The sequence below is a fragment of the Megascapheus bottae genome, chromosome 1, assembly GCF_031878675.1.
Source record: "Megascapheus bottae isolate mThoBot1 chromosome 1, mThoBot2.hap1, whole genome shotgun sequence".
In the NCBI taxonomy this organism is placed as follows: domain Eukaryota; kingdom Metazoa; phylum Chordata; class Mammalia; order Rodentia; family Geomyidae; genus Megascapheus; species Megascapheus bottae.
The window spans coordinates 10,277,982-10,293,472 of NC_143509.1; the positions used below are offsets into that span (position 1 = coordinate 10,277,982).

The following is a 15,491-nucleotide window of genomic DNA, read 5'->3' on the forward strand; positions in this document are numbered from 1 at the left end:
GTATGTTTGTATAAATAATGATCATATAAATAAAATAATTATAAAATAAATAAAACTGGTAGGATAGAACAATGATATTCTTGGTTATGTTTTGTGTTGATCAATTGTAGAACAACACAAATATTATAAACGTTACTATAGTTTGTCCATAATATGTAAGGTTTTGGGAAAGCATATTTTAATGCCAATGAAAATGAAAACAGAATGGATCTGCCCTTCATCAAATAAGTATAAATGACCAAAGTTTAAATCTACAAATCTTCTTGCTAGACAAAGCAATTTTCAACCTGGCATGGATTTTTTTTATGATTCTGTCAACCCTGTGTGTCAAATGTCCAAAACTTCGCCTGTCAATACACACAGGTTGGTTAATTGTGACCTGTGGGTATTAATCCTCCAAGGCCCTCTAGAAGTCAAGTTTGAGCCTTCCCTCCCCTGTCTCCAGGACACTGGTCCTATATCTGTCTCCTCATCACCCCCATCTTTGCTCCTTCTGTGTCTTCATCTCTCTCCTGAGGACAGAGCCTGCACTTATGCTGAGCCCCAGATCTAGGTTCCTCAGATCTGTCCATCTGAGTCTTAGCTGAGCAGGTTAAGCAATTGAGTGGGGTAGGATGGGCGGTAAAGGACTTTCAGGAATGTCTTCTCTGCAGCATGAGGACACGTAGGATGATTTGGGCATCACAGGGGGTGAGGATGCCCATGAAAGTGTATGTCCTCAGTGAACTTGCAGGTAGGGTATGAAGGTTCGGTGTACCAGTATATGTAATGGAGAATTCTTTACCTACTGTGCTTTTGATTCTCAGTTGCGGCTCACCAAATGTAGCAGGATATAAATGGTTCAAACCAGTTTCCTAAGTTTTCATAGACTGACTGAAAAGAGGAGGAGGAGTAGGAGGAGTAGTAGAAATAGTAGGAAGAGCAGGAGAAAGAAGAGGAGGAGGAGGAGAAGGAGGAGGATGAGGAAGCTTGTGATGAGGATGAAAATGACAAGAGGATGTTACATCAATGAAACTACTGGCAGATATGCCTTGTGTCCCTCTCAGAGATCTGGTTCTTAGGCCATTCTTTCTCATTTCATATGCTTAACCTTCTGTGCTGTGTGTTGTGTGTGTGTGTGTGTGTGTGTGTGTGTTTATGTGCAAGTACATATGTAGGTTCGGTGGCTTGAACTCAGGACCTGGGTGCTGTCCCAGAGGTTTTTGCTCAAAGCTACAGCTCCACTTCCTGCTTTTTCCCAGTTAATTGAAGACAAGTGTTTCTCAGACATCCCTGCCCCAGAATGGCTTCCACTTGTGAATCTCAGGCCTCATCCGCTACTAGAATATTTGGGATGAGAATTATGAGCCATCTGCCTCTGAAACAATGTATATTTTTAAAGAGCATGCTGTTTACCTTCCTCTTATTCATTTGGTTAAACAACAGATGAGTTGATGAAAGGAGTTATTCCATCAGAATCCTTTCCTACCATACTTTACTCAATTGGTTTGCGAATTGATACATAAGACCCTGAATGTATTCATACACCTTGAAATTGAGATCTAATTTCCATGTTTATTAGAATATCAGCGTTCTTTGTTTCTAAGAGCCTGACTTACTTCACTCAATATCACATTTCCAGACCTACCCATTTCCCCACAAATGCCATAATACCAGAAAAGGCAAGTGCAGAGGAACCAGAAGTAGATTTGTGTCTGTTTGATGCAAGAGATGAATAAGAATTGGATGGGATTGGATTCTTTCATTGGGATAAAAAATATTCAGTGCACTAATGGCTGGGAATCTGCTTTGTTCTCCTAACCCAATATTACTCTAGTGTTTTGACCCACTGCTGGACCTTCCCCCAGGGGATGGTCCACAAATCCTCCAGCCCAGTTTACCACCCAGAATCTCAAACTCTATAGGAAAGCCTACTCTCCCACCCTATCAATGGATATGCTTCCTAGAGCCTAGGTCTGGGCACTGGCTCCAAAAATAGGGTCCTAGACAGAGACATGTATCATAAATGTGTAAAACGCCTAGATTCCCCCCTGCTGCCCTGGAACCTGCTCCCCCCACTACACAAGGGTGTGCTGTACTGTCAGGTGATCTTGCTCTATCATCCCAGTTGTTCTTTACTTTTCAACACAGCTGTGTGTCACATGTAGAAACTTCACATGTAGAAAAAGGCTGAGGAACAAGGCGTCCCAGAGTGAGAAGATTCTAGAAGTAAGGGAATGCAACACTTCACCAACATTCATGAGTATATTGTATTGCATGGGTGGTGCAAAATTCAAACTTGTCTGCACTTGAATTTCAAATGTATACAGTTGACAATTTCTGGATATGTGTTTCATTTTCCCAACAAGATGTATTTTGTTTATGAGCAGTTGCCCAAAAGATATAGAGGCACGAAATCTAACCCAGGTTTCAGATTTCCTTCTCCTGAGAATCTCAGAGAATCCAAAATTACAACCCATGCTCTTTGGACTGTTCCTGTCCATGTACCTGATCACTGTGCTGGGAAATCTGCTCATCATCCTGGCTGTCAGCTCTGACCCCCACCTCCACCCCCCCATGTACTTCTTCCTCTCCATCCTCTCCTTGGATGACATCTGCTTCATCTCCACCACTGTGCCCACGATGCTGGTGAACCTGCAGACTCACAGCAGAGCCATCTCCTGTGCAGGCTGCCTCACACAGATGTGCTTCTGCATCATTTTTGGCTGTATGGATGTTATGCTTCTTACTGTGATGGACTATGACCGCTTTGTGGCCATCTGTCACCCACTGAATTACCCTCTCATCATGAACGCTCATCTCTGTGTCTCCTTGGTTCTTCTGTCATTTTTCATCAGCCTTTTGGATGGACACCTGCACATGTGGATTGTGTTACACATATCCGATTTCAAGGAATTGGAAATCCTAAATTTTTTCTGTGACCCTTCTCAAATTCTGGATCTTTCCTGTAAAGACACAGGCACAAATGCTTTTTTCACATATGTTGCTGCTACCATATATGGATTTCCTCCAATCTTTGGAATCCTTTTCTCTTACAATAAAATTATTTCCTCAGTGCTGAGAATCCCATCATCAAGAGGGAAGTAAAAAAGCTTCTCCACCTGTGGTTCTCACCTGTCAGTGGTGTGTTTATTCTTTGGGACAGGATTGGGAATTTATTTTGCATCAGCTGTGTCACTTTCTCCCAGGGGCAGCGCTGTGTCTTCAGTGATGTACGCAGTGGTCACTCCTTTCCTGTGCCCCTTCATCTACAGCCTGAGGAACAGGGACCTCAGAAGTGTCCTGAGCAGGTTGATGAAACCATGAGCTGACATCAGGAGGTAAAAAATCCATCTGTAATATGGTTTTGCAGAGGAAAACAAATAAGCTTCATTCATGTAAATCCTACCTGTCTGTACACATTCTCAGTATTTGTCTGGTTTCATTAGTGTAATTGATTGCACAGGAGCACTGTGTCAAGGATATTCATGAGGAAGGATTCATTTGTTTTTAATGTATAACATTTTCGTTTGTAAAGATCATGCATATCTGGAGATGGTCACCCCACAAACTGAATTTTACAATGGTTGGATGTGAATTTTTTATCATGGATATTTTACCTCAATAAAAGTGGAGAAAAACAGATCATTTTGGTTTTGGAAGCACTGGTGTTGGAACTCAGGGTTTTTTCATTTCTTGTCTAATGATGTAAGGCCAGCCCTTTTGTTTTTAGTTATTTTATAGATAGGCTCCAGGGCTTTTTTTCTTTTTGGGTCAAGGTGGGTGAACTCAGCTTGGGCCCTGTCCCTGACCTCTTCACATCAAGGCCAGTACCCACCATTAACCAAAGCCCCACTTGCCATTTTCTAGAGGTAAATTGGAAATGAGAGTCTCAAGTCCTTTTGTGCCCAGGCTGAATTTGGACTTTGATCCACAGGTCTCAGCCCCTTGAGAAGCTAGGATTACTGGCTTGAGCCACAGCACCGGATAGGATCTAGTGCTCCTTAAAACCAGGTCTGGACATATGCCCAGATCTCAAGGGTGAGCCTCTAGTTCCTGAGTAATAAAAGTAAGGTGGGTGTTTTTGTGGTTTGTTTGATTGTTTGAACCAGTGCTGGTTCATGAACTCCGGTTCTGGACACTGTCCCTGAGCTTTTTTTGCTCAGGGATATTTTTCTACTCTGTGAGCCATAGCTGCACTTCTGCCTGTGTGTGTGTGTGTGTGTGTGTGTGTGTGTGTGTGTGTGTGTGTGTCAAATTGGAGACACAATTCCGATAGACTTTCTGATCTAGACGTCTTTGAAACTGAAATTCTTAGGTCTCTGCCTCCTGAGTTTCTTGGATTCTGGGTGTGAACCACAGGCACACAGCTAAATTGTTTTTCATGAGGAAAACCAATAAATGAACATTATTTGTGAATGGGTAGAAAAATGAATACTTCAGCTATCTTATGTTCCAGAAGGTTTATTGATTTAGAGAACATGATTGAGACAAATCAAATGATGTAAGATAAATAATGTAAAATGTGTGGCTCATCATGTATTATTTTTAATTATGGGGAGATGATTATGTGCTGATGTTACTTGTGTACATGGCTCTCCCTATATATTGAACTGGAACAGTTTTTACAAAAGTTTTCATTTCACAGACATCACTGATGATAGTTAAAAGTATATCATTTAATGATTTGACTAAGCTCCTTTCTCTAACACTTTTCATGTTAACTTCCTTGTAGAAATGCAATTCAGATTAACATGTCCACACACTTGTACAAAGTATCTTCATCAGCTTCATCTCTTCCAGCATTCTCCTCTTCCACCTACCCTTTCACCAATATGCACATTGCGATCCAAATTTCATTTTTGCACACATGACCATTGATTATTATGACTGCATTATCCTGTGGCTCCTTGTTTCCATTCATTCTGGTACCTCCTAATGGAACCCCCACTCAAAACACTGACATTCAGAATATTTCTGTTGTTAATTTGTTTGGGGACTACTCAAATGGCTTACAATTTGGAATTTCACTCCTCTGTATGCTATAATCAGCCATAATTTTTTCCAATTCTTGGGCTTAAACAAAGGGTCATGACACTGTTCCTCGGCTTCCTCAAGGCTAGAGGTCAAGGTCACTTGAGCCTCAGCACCACTTCCTGTTTTTTTCTATATATGTGGTACTGAGGAATAGAACCTGGGTCTTTGTCGACACTAGGCAAGCACTCTACCACTAGGCAGAACTCTCAGCCCCCAATTCACCATATTTTTGATGCTGTCATCTGTCATAGAACTTGGAAGCTTTTTTTAGCAGAGAACAAGGGTAAAAACTACTGTATTGGATATTCTCCCCCCCCACTTTATCCATGTTAGTGAGTTGATTGAGATTTGTAAGCTTTGGATTAATTTTTCTAATTGAGAGTTCTGCAAATCAGGGTCCATGATGGTAGGAGAGCCCGTTAGCAGCCTGTCCTCTGGCATCTCATCAAAATCTACAACATCAGATGACACTGCAGCTGGAAATCTTCCAGTTCCACCCATACAGAATCCATTCTTTGAGATTCTTTTCCTTATTTTTCCATTCTTCTGCCTTGAAATTGTAGAATAATACAAATATTATAAATGTTACTCTCTAGATGTACATACTAAATAAGGGTGTGGTAAACATATATTAATGGCAATGAAAATGAAAACAAAATGGTTCTGCCCTTCATCAAAGTTTAAATCTATAAATTTTCATTGTATGGCTTTTGTTTCAATATCCTGGAGGTCTTTTCAAGTAGCTTCATACTATATGTCCTTATGTATCAAGGTTTTGCTCTATTGCAGATCTCTGTTAGTAGAGCCCAAGGTTTCTACTGATTATGACAAATGAGGGGAAACATTGAGCCTAATTTCCTTTGAGTCTGGCTTATCATGCAACCCTTTTATTAATTACAATAAAAAAGAAAAAAATCTATAAATTTTCTTGCTAGACAAAACAGTCTTCATACTGTCATGGATTTTTGTTTATGATTATACTAGCCCTGTGTTGGAAATGTCCAGAGACTTGGCCTGTTAACACACAGAAGTTGGTTAATTGTGACCTGTGGGTACTAATCCTCCAAGGCCATATAGAAGTCAAGGATGAGCCTTCCCTCCCCTGTCTCCAGGACACTGGTCCTATATCTTTCTCCTCATCACCACCATCACTGCTCCTCCTGTGTCTTCATCTCTTTCCTGAGGAAAGCGCTGCACTTGTGCTGGGCACCAGATCTTGGGTCCTCAGATCTGTCCACCTGGGCCATAGCTTAGGAGAGAAGCAGCTTAAGCAATTGAGTGGGGTGGAATAGTGGTGAAGGATTTTCAGAAATTTCTTATCCGCAGCATGAGGACAGGTAGGATGGTTTGGGTATCACAGGGGGTGAGGATGCCCTTGTAAACCCTTGCACACAAGGAGACTGGAAAGTGTATGTCTTCAGTGAATTTGCAGGTAGGGTTTGAAGGTTAGGGATACCAATATATGTAATGGAGAATTTCTTTACCTACTGTGCTTTTCATTCCCATTTGTAGCTCACCAAAAGCAGCAGTATATAAATGGTTCAACCAGTTTACTAAGATCTCCTGAAAAAGGATCAGGAGGAGCAGGAGGAGGAAAATTGTATATTTTTAAAGAGCAGGTTTTTTACCTTCCTCTTATTCATTTGGTTAAACAACAGATGAGTTGATGAATGGAGTTATTTCATAGGAATCCTTTCCTACTACACTTTACTCAATTGTTTTGTGCATTGATACACATGACCCTATATGTATTCATACATCTTGATAATTGAGATCTAATTTCCATGTTTTAGAGAAGGATAACTGTCCTTTGTTTCTCTGAGCCTGACTTATTTCACTCAATACCACATTTCCATGCCTACTCATTTCCGTACAGATGTCATAATACCAGAAGAGGCAAGTGCAGAAGTATATTTGTGCCTGCCTGCAGTTATAGTAGAGATGAATAAGAATGAATACGATTGGGTTTCCTTTCCAGTAGATTAAACGATATTCATTGTACTAATGGATGGGACTCTACTGTGGTCTCCTAACCTAATATTGCTCTAGTGGCTTGGCCTACTGCTGGCCCTTCCCACAGGGGATCATCCACAAATCCTCCAGCCCCTTTTACAACCCAAAATCTCAATCTATATATGAAAGCTCACTCTCCCACCCTGTCAGGGAGGGATTTCAAAAGCCTAGGGCAGGGGACTGGCTCTGAAAATAAGCTCCTAGTTAGAGACCTGCATCATAAATGTATAAAACTCTTACATACTCCCTGCTGCCCTGGAACCTGCTCCCCCACACTACACAAGGGTGTGCTGTACTGTCAGGGATCTTGCTTTACCAGCCCAGTTGTTCTTGGCTTTCCAACACAGCTGTGTGTCCCTGAGCACACATGTAGACAAAAGCCTGAGGACCAAGGTATCTCAGAGTGAGAAAATTCTAGAAGTAAGGGGTAAATTGGACTGCATAGGTGGGGCAAAATTCAAACTTGTGTATACATGAGTTTCAAATATTTAGCGCTGACAATTTCTGGACATGTGCTTCATTTTCCCAACAAGATGCTTTTGTTTTTGAGCAGTTGCAGAGGTGATATAGAGGCACTAAATCTAACCCAGGTTACAGATTTCCTTCTCCTGAGAATCTCAGAGGATCCAAAATTACAACCCATCCTCTTTGGACTGTTCTATCCATGTACCTGATCATTATGCTGGGAAATCTGCTCATCATCCTGGCTGTCACCAATGACCTCCACCTCCACACCCCCATGTACTTCTTCCTCTCCATCCTCTTCTTGGTGACATCTGCTTCATCTCCACCACCATCCCCAAAATGCTGATGAACCTGCAGAGTCACAGCAGAGTGATCTCCTATGCAGACTGCCTCATACAGATGTGTCTCTTCATCATTTTTTGCTGTATGGACACTATGTTTCTTACTGTGATGGCCTATGACCGCTTTGTGGCCATCAGTCACTCCCCGAATTACCCTCTCATCATGAACCCTCATCTCTGTGTCTCCTTGGTTCTGTTGTCACTTGTCATCAGCCTCTTGGATGGACAGGTGCATGTGTGGATGGCATTACAGATAACTGGTTTCAAGGAATTGCAAATCTCAAATTTCTTCTGTGACCCTTTTCAAATCCTGGATTTTTCCTGTAAGCACTTACTCACAAATGACTTATTTAAATTTTTTGTTGGTATCATATCTGGGCTCTTGCCAATCTGAGGCATTTTTTTTACTATAAAATTATTTCTTCGGAGAATTCCATCACCAGGAGGGAAATACAAAGATGTCTCCACCTGTGGCTCTCACCTGTCAGTGGTGTGTTTATTCTTTGGGACAGCATTGGGTATTTATTTTGGATCAACTGTGTCACATTCCCCCAGGGGCAGCGCTGTGTCCTCAGTGGTGTACACAGTGGTCACTCCTCTCTTGAACCCCTTCATTTACAGCCTGAGGAACAGGGACCTCAAAAGTGTCCTGAGTGCATTGTACAAAACAGTAGCTGATCCTAGGAGGCAGGAAATCCATCTGTAATATGGTTTTCCAGAAGGGAGAAAATTTGACACTCAGAATTTTAAGTCCCACCTCTCTGCAGACATAGTTTTTATTTCCTTGTATCATTAGAATATTTCATGGCACAGGCGCACTTAAGGAAATTGCTGGCTAGGCCAAGGTGATCCATGAAGAAGGAGTTCATTATTTTCAGATATTTTTATTATAATTAATAGAAGGGTTACATTATATTCACCAGATAGAAGGTATATTACTTCATACACATTGATACCTTTTCTCATGTCTTTGTCCCCATTTACCTCTCTCCACCCTGACCCTCATCTTGTTGCCCCTTCTTCCGTATCCTCTTTCAATTAACTAAATAACATATATACAATATATCAGATAACAAGATAAAATACTGTAATATTATGTGATAACCAAAGGATAGCAAAGAGTTGAGAGAAAACATAATACGTTAAGGACAACAATCACTCATTGTATGGCTTTTCTTTCTATGTCCTGGAAGTTCTTTCATTTAGTGTCATCCTATATGACCTTATATATCTAGGTTTTACTCTAATATAAATCTCTGCTAGGAGAGCCCAAGTTTTCTACTGATTATGACAAACAAGGGAAACCATTGAGCCTATGTTCCTTTCAGTCTGGCTTACTTGACTTAACATGATTTTTTCCAGGTCGTTCCATTTCCTTACAAGTGGGGCAATGTCTTTCTTTCTGACAGCAGCATAGAATTCCATTGTGTATAAATACCACATCTTGTTGATCCACTCATCAACTGAAGGGCATCTGGGTTGGGTCCATATCTTTGCTATCGTAAATAGTGCTGCAGTGAACATTGTTGTGCTAGTGGATTTATTATGTCCTTTTTTCCAAGATGATTGGGTAAATGCCAAGTAGTGGAATTGCTGGGTCATAGTGGAGCTCTATGTTGAGTCTTTTGAGGAACTGCCATTACTGCTTTCCATATTGGTTAAACGAGTTTGCACTCCCACCAACAGTGTAGTAGTGATCCCTCCTGACCACATCCCCTCCAGCATCTGTTCTTATTAGATTTCTTGATCCTGGCCATTCTAACAGGAGTGAGGTGGAATCTTAGAGTTGTTTTGATTTGCATTTCTTTATGACCAAAAATGTGAGCATTTCTTCATGTGCCTCTAGGCCATTCTTATTTCTTCTTCAGAGAAGACTCTCTTTAAATCTCTGGCCCATCTTTTGATGGGATGGTTGTTTCTTTGGAGATTAGTTTTGGAGTGATTCAAATTTTGAGCTGTTGATATGTTTTAGATATGCGGCCTTTGTCCATTGTATGGTTAGTGAAGATCCTCTCCCATTCTGTAGGCTTTCTAGTTAATTTGCTAGCTATATCCTTTGCCATGCAGAAGCTCTGCAGTTTAATGCAGTCCCTCTTATCCAGACTTTCTCTGATTTGTTGTTTTTCTGTGTTCTTATTAGGAAAGTTTTGACAGGTACCAAGGAGACCTAATGTATCTCCTATTTTTTCTTGTAAAGTTTTCAGTGTATGTGTTTTTGCCTCGAGGTCTTTGATCCATTTGGAGTTAATCCTGGTGCAGGGTTACAAAGAAGGATCCAACTTCAGTTTTCTGCAGGTGCTTAACCAGTTCTGCCTTCACCACTCAGGCTGTCTTTCTTCCATTCTATTTTTTGGCTCCTTTATCAAAGGTTAGCTGGCCATAGGTCTGTGGTTTAATATCTGGGTCCTCAGTTCTATTCCATTGGTCTTCAGGCCTGTTCTTGTGCCAGTACCAAGCTCTTTATGTCACTAAGCTCTGTAATAGTGTCTAAGGTTTTGAAATTCCTCCCGTGCTGTTCTTTCTCCTAAGAATTGTTTTTGTCACTAGCACAATTCTTGACACAGCAGCATAGAAAAAGTTACTGACCAGTTCACGGAGGAGTCATGAAGGTGGAGGAATTTTTTGATTTGTTTTCTTTCTTTCTGTGTATTACCAATAATACATCAGGCAAATGCTTAATATCCAGTATCTACAGGGAACTCAAGAAACTAACAACAAAACAAGGAGTTGGTTCTTTGAAAAAATTAACAAAATTGACACACCCTTAGCAAATCTTACCAAAAAAAGAAGAGAGCATAACGAAAAAAACAAAATCGCAGATGAAAATGTAATATCACAACAGAAATTACCAAGATCCAGATTATCAAGAAGGAATACTTCTGAAACCTTTACACCAACAAATTTGAGAATCTAGAAGAAATGGATGAATGCCTAGACAGTATGAACATAATCACACTGAAACAAGAAGAACTAACACAACTCAACAGGCCCATTTCAAGCTCTGAAATAGAAATGGCAATTAGAGAACTTCCATCTAAGAAAAGCCCAGGGCCAGATGGATTCATAGCTGAATTCTATAAGGTCTTCAAAGCAGAGCTCACACCAGTATTCCTCAAGCTCTTCAACGAAATTGAAAATGAAGGTTTTTTACCAAACTCATTCTATGAAGCCAGTATAATCCTGATACCCAAACCAGACAGAGATTCATCAAAGAAAGAGAACTATAGACCTATTTCTTTGATGAACATCGATGCAAAACTTCTCAACAAAATACTGGCCAACCGTCTACAACAACTCATCAAAAAAATTATACACTATGATCAAACTGGATTCATCACAGGGAGGCAAAGCTGGTTCAACATATGCAAATCAATTAATATAATTCAACATATCAACAGGAGCAAGGACAAAAATCACATGATTGTCTCAATAGACGCGGAAAAGGCATTTGACAAGATCCAACACCCCTTTATGTTAAAAGCTCTGGAGAAACTAGGTATCCATGGAACATTTCTCAAAGTAATAAAAGCTGTGTATGAGAAACCTACTGCTAGTATTACACTTAATGGTGAAAATCTAAAGCCATTCCCTCTAAAATCAGGAACGAGACAAGGATGCCCACTCTCTCCACTACTCTTTAACATAGTACTAGAATTCCTAGCCAGTGCAAAAAGGCAAGAAGCAAGCATAAAGGGCATCCAAGTAGGGAAAGAGGAAATAAAACTATCCCTCTTTGCAGATGACATGATTTTGTATTTAAAGAATCCTATAGACTCTACTCCCAAGCTCCTTGAGCTGATTCAAAGCTTTGGAAGAGTATCAGGCTATAAAATCAACCCTCAAAAATCAACTGCCTTCCTTTATGCCAACAGTGAGAGGAACGAGGCAATAATCAGGAAAGAAACTCCTTTCACAATAGCCTCAAAGAAAATAAAGTACCTAGGTATTAGCTTAACTAAGAATGTAAAGGACCTTTTTGACGAAAACTTTAAAACCCTAAAAAAGGAAATTAAAGCAGAACTAAGGAAATGGAAAAACCTCCCATGCTCCTGGATTGGAAGAATCAACATTGTGAAAATGACAATCTTGCCAAGAGCTATCTACAAATTCAATGCAATACCCATCAACATCCCAATGTCATTCTTTAAAGAAATAGTAGAGGCAATCCAAAATTTCATATGGAATAATAAAAGACCCCGTATAGCAAAAACACTTCTTAGCAGAAAGAACAGCGCTGGAGGAATTTCAATTCCAAACTTTAGACTCTATTACAGAGCTACAATTCTCAAAACAGCTTGGTACTGGCACAGGAACAGGCCTGAAGACCAATGGAGTAGAACTGAGGACCCAGATATTAAACCACAGACCTATGGCCACCTAATCTTTGACAAGGGAGCCAAAAAAATAGAATGGAAGAAAGACAGCCTCTTCAACAAGTTGTGCTGGCAGAACTGGTTAAGCACCTGCAGAAAAATAAAGCTGGATCCTTCTTTGTCACCTTGCACTAGAATTAACTCCAAATGGATCAAAGACCTGGAGGTAAAAGCTGACACACTGAAAACTTTACAGGAAGGAATAGGAAATACATGAGGCCTCCTTGGCACAGGTCGAAACTTTCTTAATAAGGACCAAGAATCACAACACATCAGAGAAAGGCTAGATAAGTGGGACTGCATTAAACTGCAGAGCTTTTGTATGGCAAAGGACATAGCTAGTAAACTAATCAGGAAGCCTACAGAGTGGGAGAAGATCTTCACCAGCCAAACAATGGACAAAGGCCTCATATCTAAAATATATCAACAACTCAAAAAATTGAATCACTCCAAAACTAACCTCCAAAGTAACAACCATCCCATTAAAAAATGGGCCAAAGACTTAAAGAGAGTCTTCTCTGAAGAAGAAACAAAAGTGGCTTATAGACACATGAAGAAATGCTCAACATCTCTGGTCATAAAAGAAATGCAAATCAAAACAACTCCAAGATTCCACCTCACTCCAGCTAGAATGGCCAAGATCAGGAAAACGAATGACAACAGATGCTGGAGGGGATGTGGCCAGGAGGGATCACTACTACACTGTTGGTGGGAGTGCAAACTCGTTCAACCACTATGGAAAGCAGTGTGGCAGTGCCTCAAAAGGCTAAACATAGAACTCCCTTATGACCCAGCAATTCCACTACTTGGCATTTACCCAACCACCCAGAAACAAGGACATACTAAACCCACTAGCACAACAATGTTCATTGCAGCACTATTCACCATAGCAAAGATATTGAACCAACCTAGATGTCCCTCAGTTGATGAGTGGATCAACAAGTTGTGGTATTTGTACACAATGGAATTCTATGCTGCTGTCAGAAAGAATGACATCGCCCCATTTGTTAGGAAATGGAAAGACTTAGAAAAAATCATATTAAGTGAAGTAAGCCAGACTCAAAGGAACTTAGGCTCGTTGCTTTCCCTCATTTGTCATAATCAGTAGAAACCTTGGGCTCTACTAGCAGAGATTTTCAATAGAGTAAACTCTTGATACATAAGGACATATAATGTGAAGCTAATTGAAAGGACCTCCAGGATAGTGAAACAAAAGCCATATAATGAATGATTGTTGTCCTTAATGTACTATGTTTTCTCTCATCTCCTTTGCTGTCCCTTGGTTATGTCATATTGGTATAGTATCTCACTTTGTTATCTGATATATTGAACTTATTTGTATTTGGATATTTGAAATTTGATAGGGAAGGGGGGAAAACAAAGACGCGTGGGGGGTGTGGGGGGGTGGGAAACGGGTACCAAGACATGTGAAAGGGTATCAATGTATGTGAATTAATGCACCTTCTATCTGGCAAATATCATGTAACCCTTTTACTAATTACAATAAAAAAAGAAAAAAAAAGAGAAACTAGTCCCCGCAAAACCAAACAAACAAATCACTAAATCGGCAAGGGAACTAAAGAGAGACTTGTACAAATGTAACTACATAGACTTAAAAATCTTTGATGGGCTACAGACACAATAGACATAATATTTTACTACATATATTAATGGGTATCTATGGTATACAAAGATGGAACTTAATTTTAATCATGTTTTATATAAATGCTAGTGATTGTATTTAGAGATTTCCTTCTTGAATACTTTTTGTTCAACACGACATTTGAAATATGATGTAGAAATCAATGTCAATAAAATCTTTAAAAAGAAGAAAATATCACAGAATGGATTCTATATAAGTGGACATGGAGGATTTCCAGCTGCAGTGTCATATGGTGTTGGGGATTTTGAGGACAGGCTGATGATAGGCTTTCCTACCATCATGGACCCTGATGTGCAGAATTCAGAATCATAAAAATTGATTCAAAGCTTTCAATCGACTCACTAACATCTATGGAGGGGTAGAAAAATAAAAAAGGATGTCCAATATAATAGATTTTAGCCTTGTCTTCTGGTAAACAAAGGTTCCAAATATTATGTCAAAGGACAGCATCTAAAATATGGCTAATTGGGGCCAGGAGTTTTGGTGGCAGAGTGTTTGCCTGGCAAGCACAAAGACCCAGGTTTGATTTCTCGGTACAACTTGCACAGAAAAAGATGGAAGTGTTGCTGTGCCTCAAGTGGAATTGAGCTCTAGCCTTGAGGTAGTCCAAGGACAGTGTCCAGACCCTGTATTCAAGTCCCAGGTCTGGCAAAAAATATGGTTAATTATAGGATGTACAGGAGTGCAATTCCAAGTTGTAAGTCTTTTGAGTAGTCCCCAGAAAATTTAACAGCAGAAATATGCTGACTATCAGTGTCCTGAGTGGGATTACATTAAGAGGTACAGGAATGAATGGAAACAAACAATTGTGGGAGAATGCAGTCATAATACTCAATGTTCATGTGTGTAAAAAACGAAATTTGGATCTTTTTTGGGGTGTGGGGGTCATGGTGCTTGAACTGTGGACTGGGCCCTGTCCCTGAGCACTTCAGCTCAAGGTTAGTGCCCTACCACAGGACCTGGGTGCTGTCCGTGACCTCTTCAGCTCAAGGATACTACCCTACACTTGAGCCACAGTTCTGCTTCCAGATTTCTAGGAATTAATTGTAGATAAGAATCTCTGGGCTGTGTTTTGCCTGGCTGGCTTTGAACAAGATCCTCAGACCTCTGCCCTCTGAGTAGCTAAGATTACACGTGTGAATATATATTATACAAGGGTGTGGACATATTAATTTGAAGTCTATTTCTACAAAGAAGTCAACATAAAAGTTTTGAAGAGAGAAGGTAGTTTAGTCCTATTATTAAATTATATATACTTCAACTATCATCAGTGATTTTGGTGAAATGCAAACTTTTATAAAATTGTACCAGTTAACTATATGGGGAGAGCCAATCACACAAGTGACATGAAAGTGACATCAGCAAACATTCAACTCCCCATAGTTCATAATAATACATGATCAGCCACACCCTGATATTATTTATATTGTCATTTGATATGTCTCAAACACGTTCTGTAAATCAATGAACCTTCTGCAATGTAAGATAGCTTACATATTCATTTTACAACCAAGTCAAAAATAATGTTTGTTTATTGTTTCCCTGATGTAAAACACTTTTAGCTGTGCACCTGTGCTTCGCACCAAGAATCCTAGCTACTCAGAAAGCAGAGACCTGGGA

At 40.0% G+C, this 15,491-nt stretch overlaps 1 pseudogene; it reads left to right on the top strand.

Moving 5' to 3' along the window:
* The first annotated feature begins 2,361 nt into the window (after positions 1–2,361).
* LOC150068352 (olfactory receptor 7E24-like) lies at positions 2,362–3,306 on the top strand (annotated as a pseudogene).
* Positions 3,307–15,491: the final 12,185 nt, after the last annotated feature.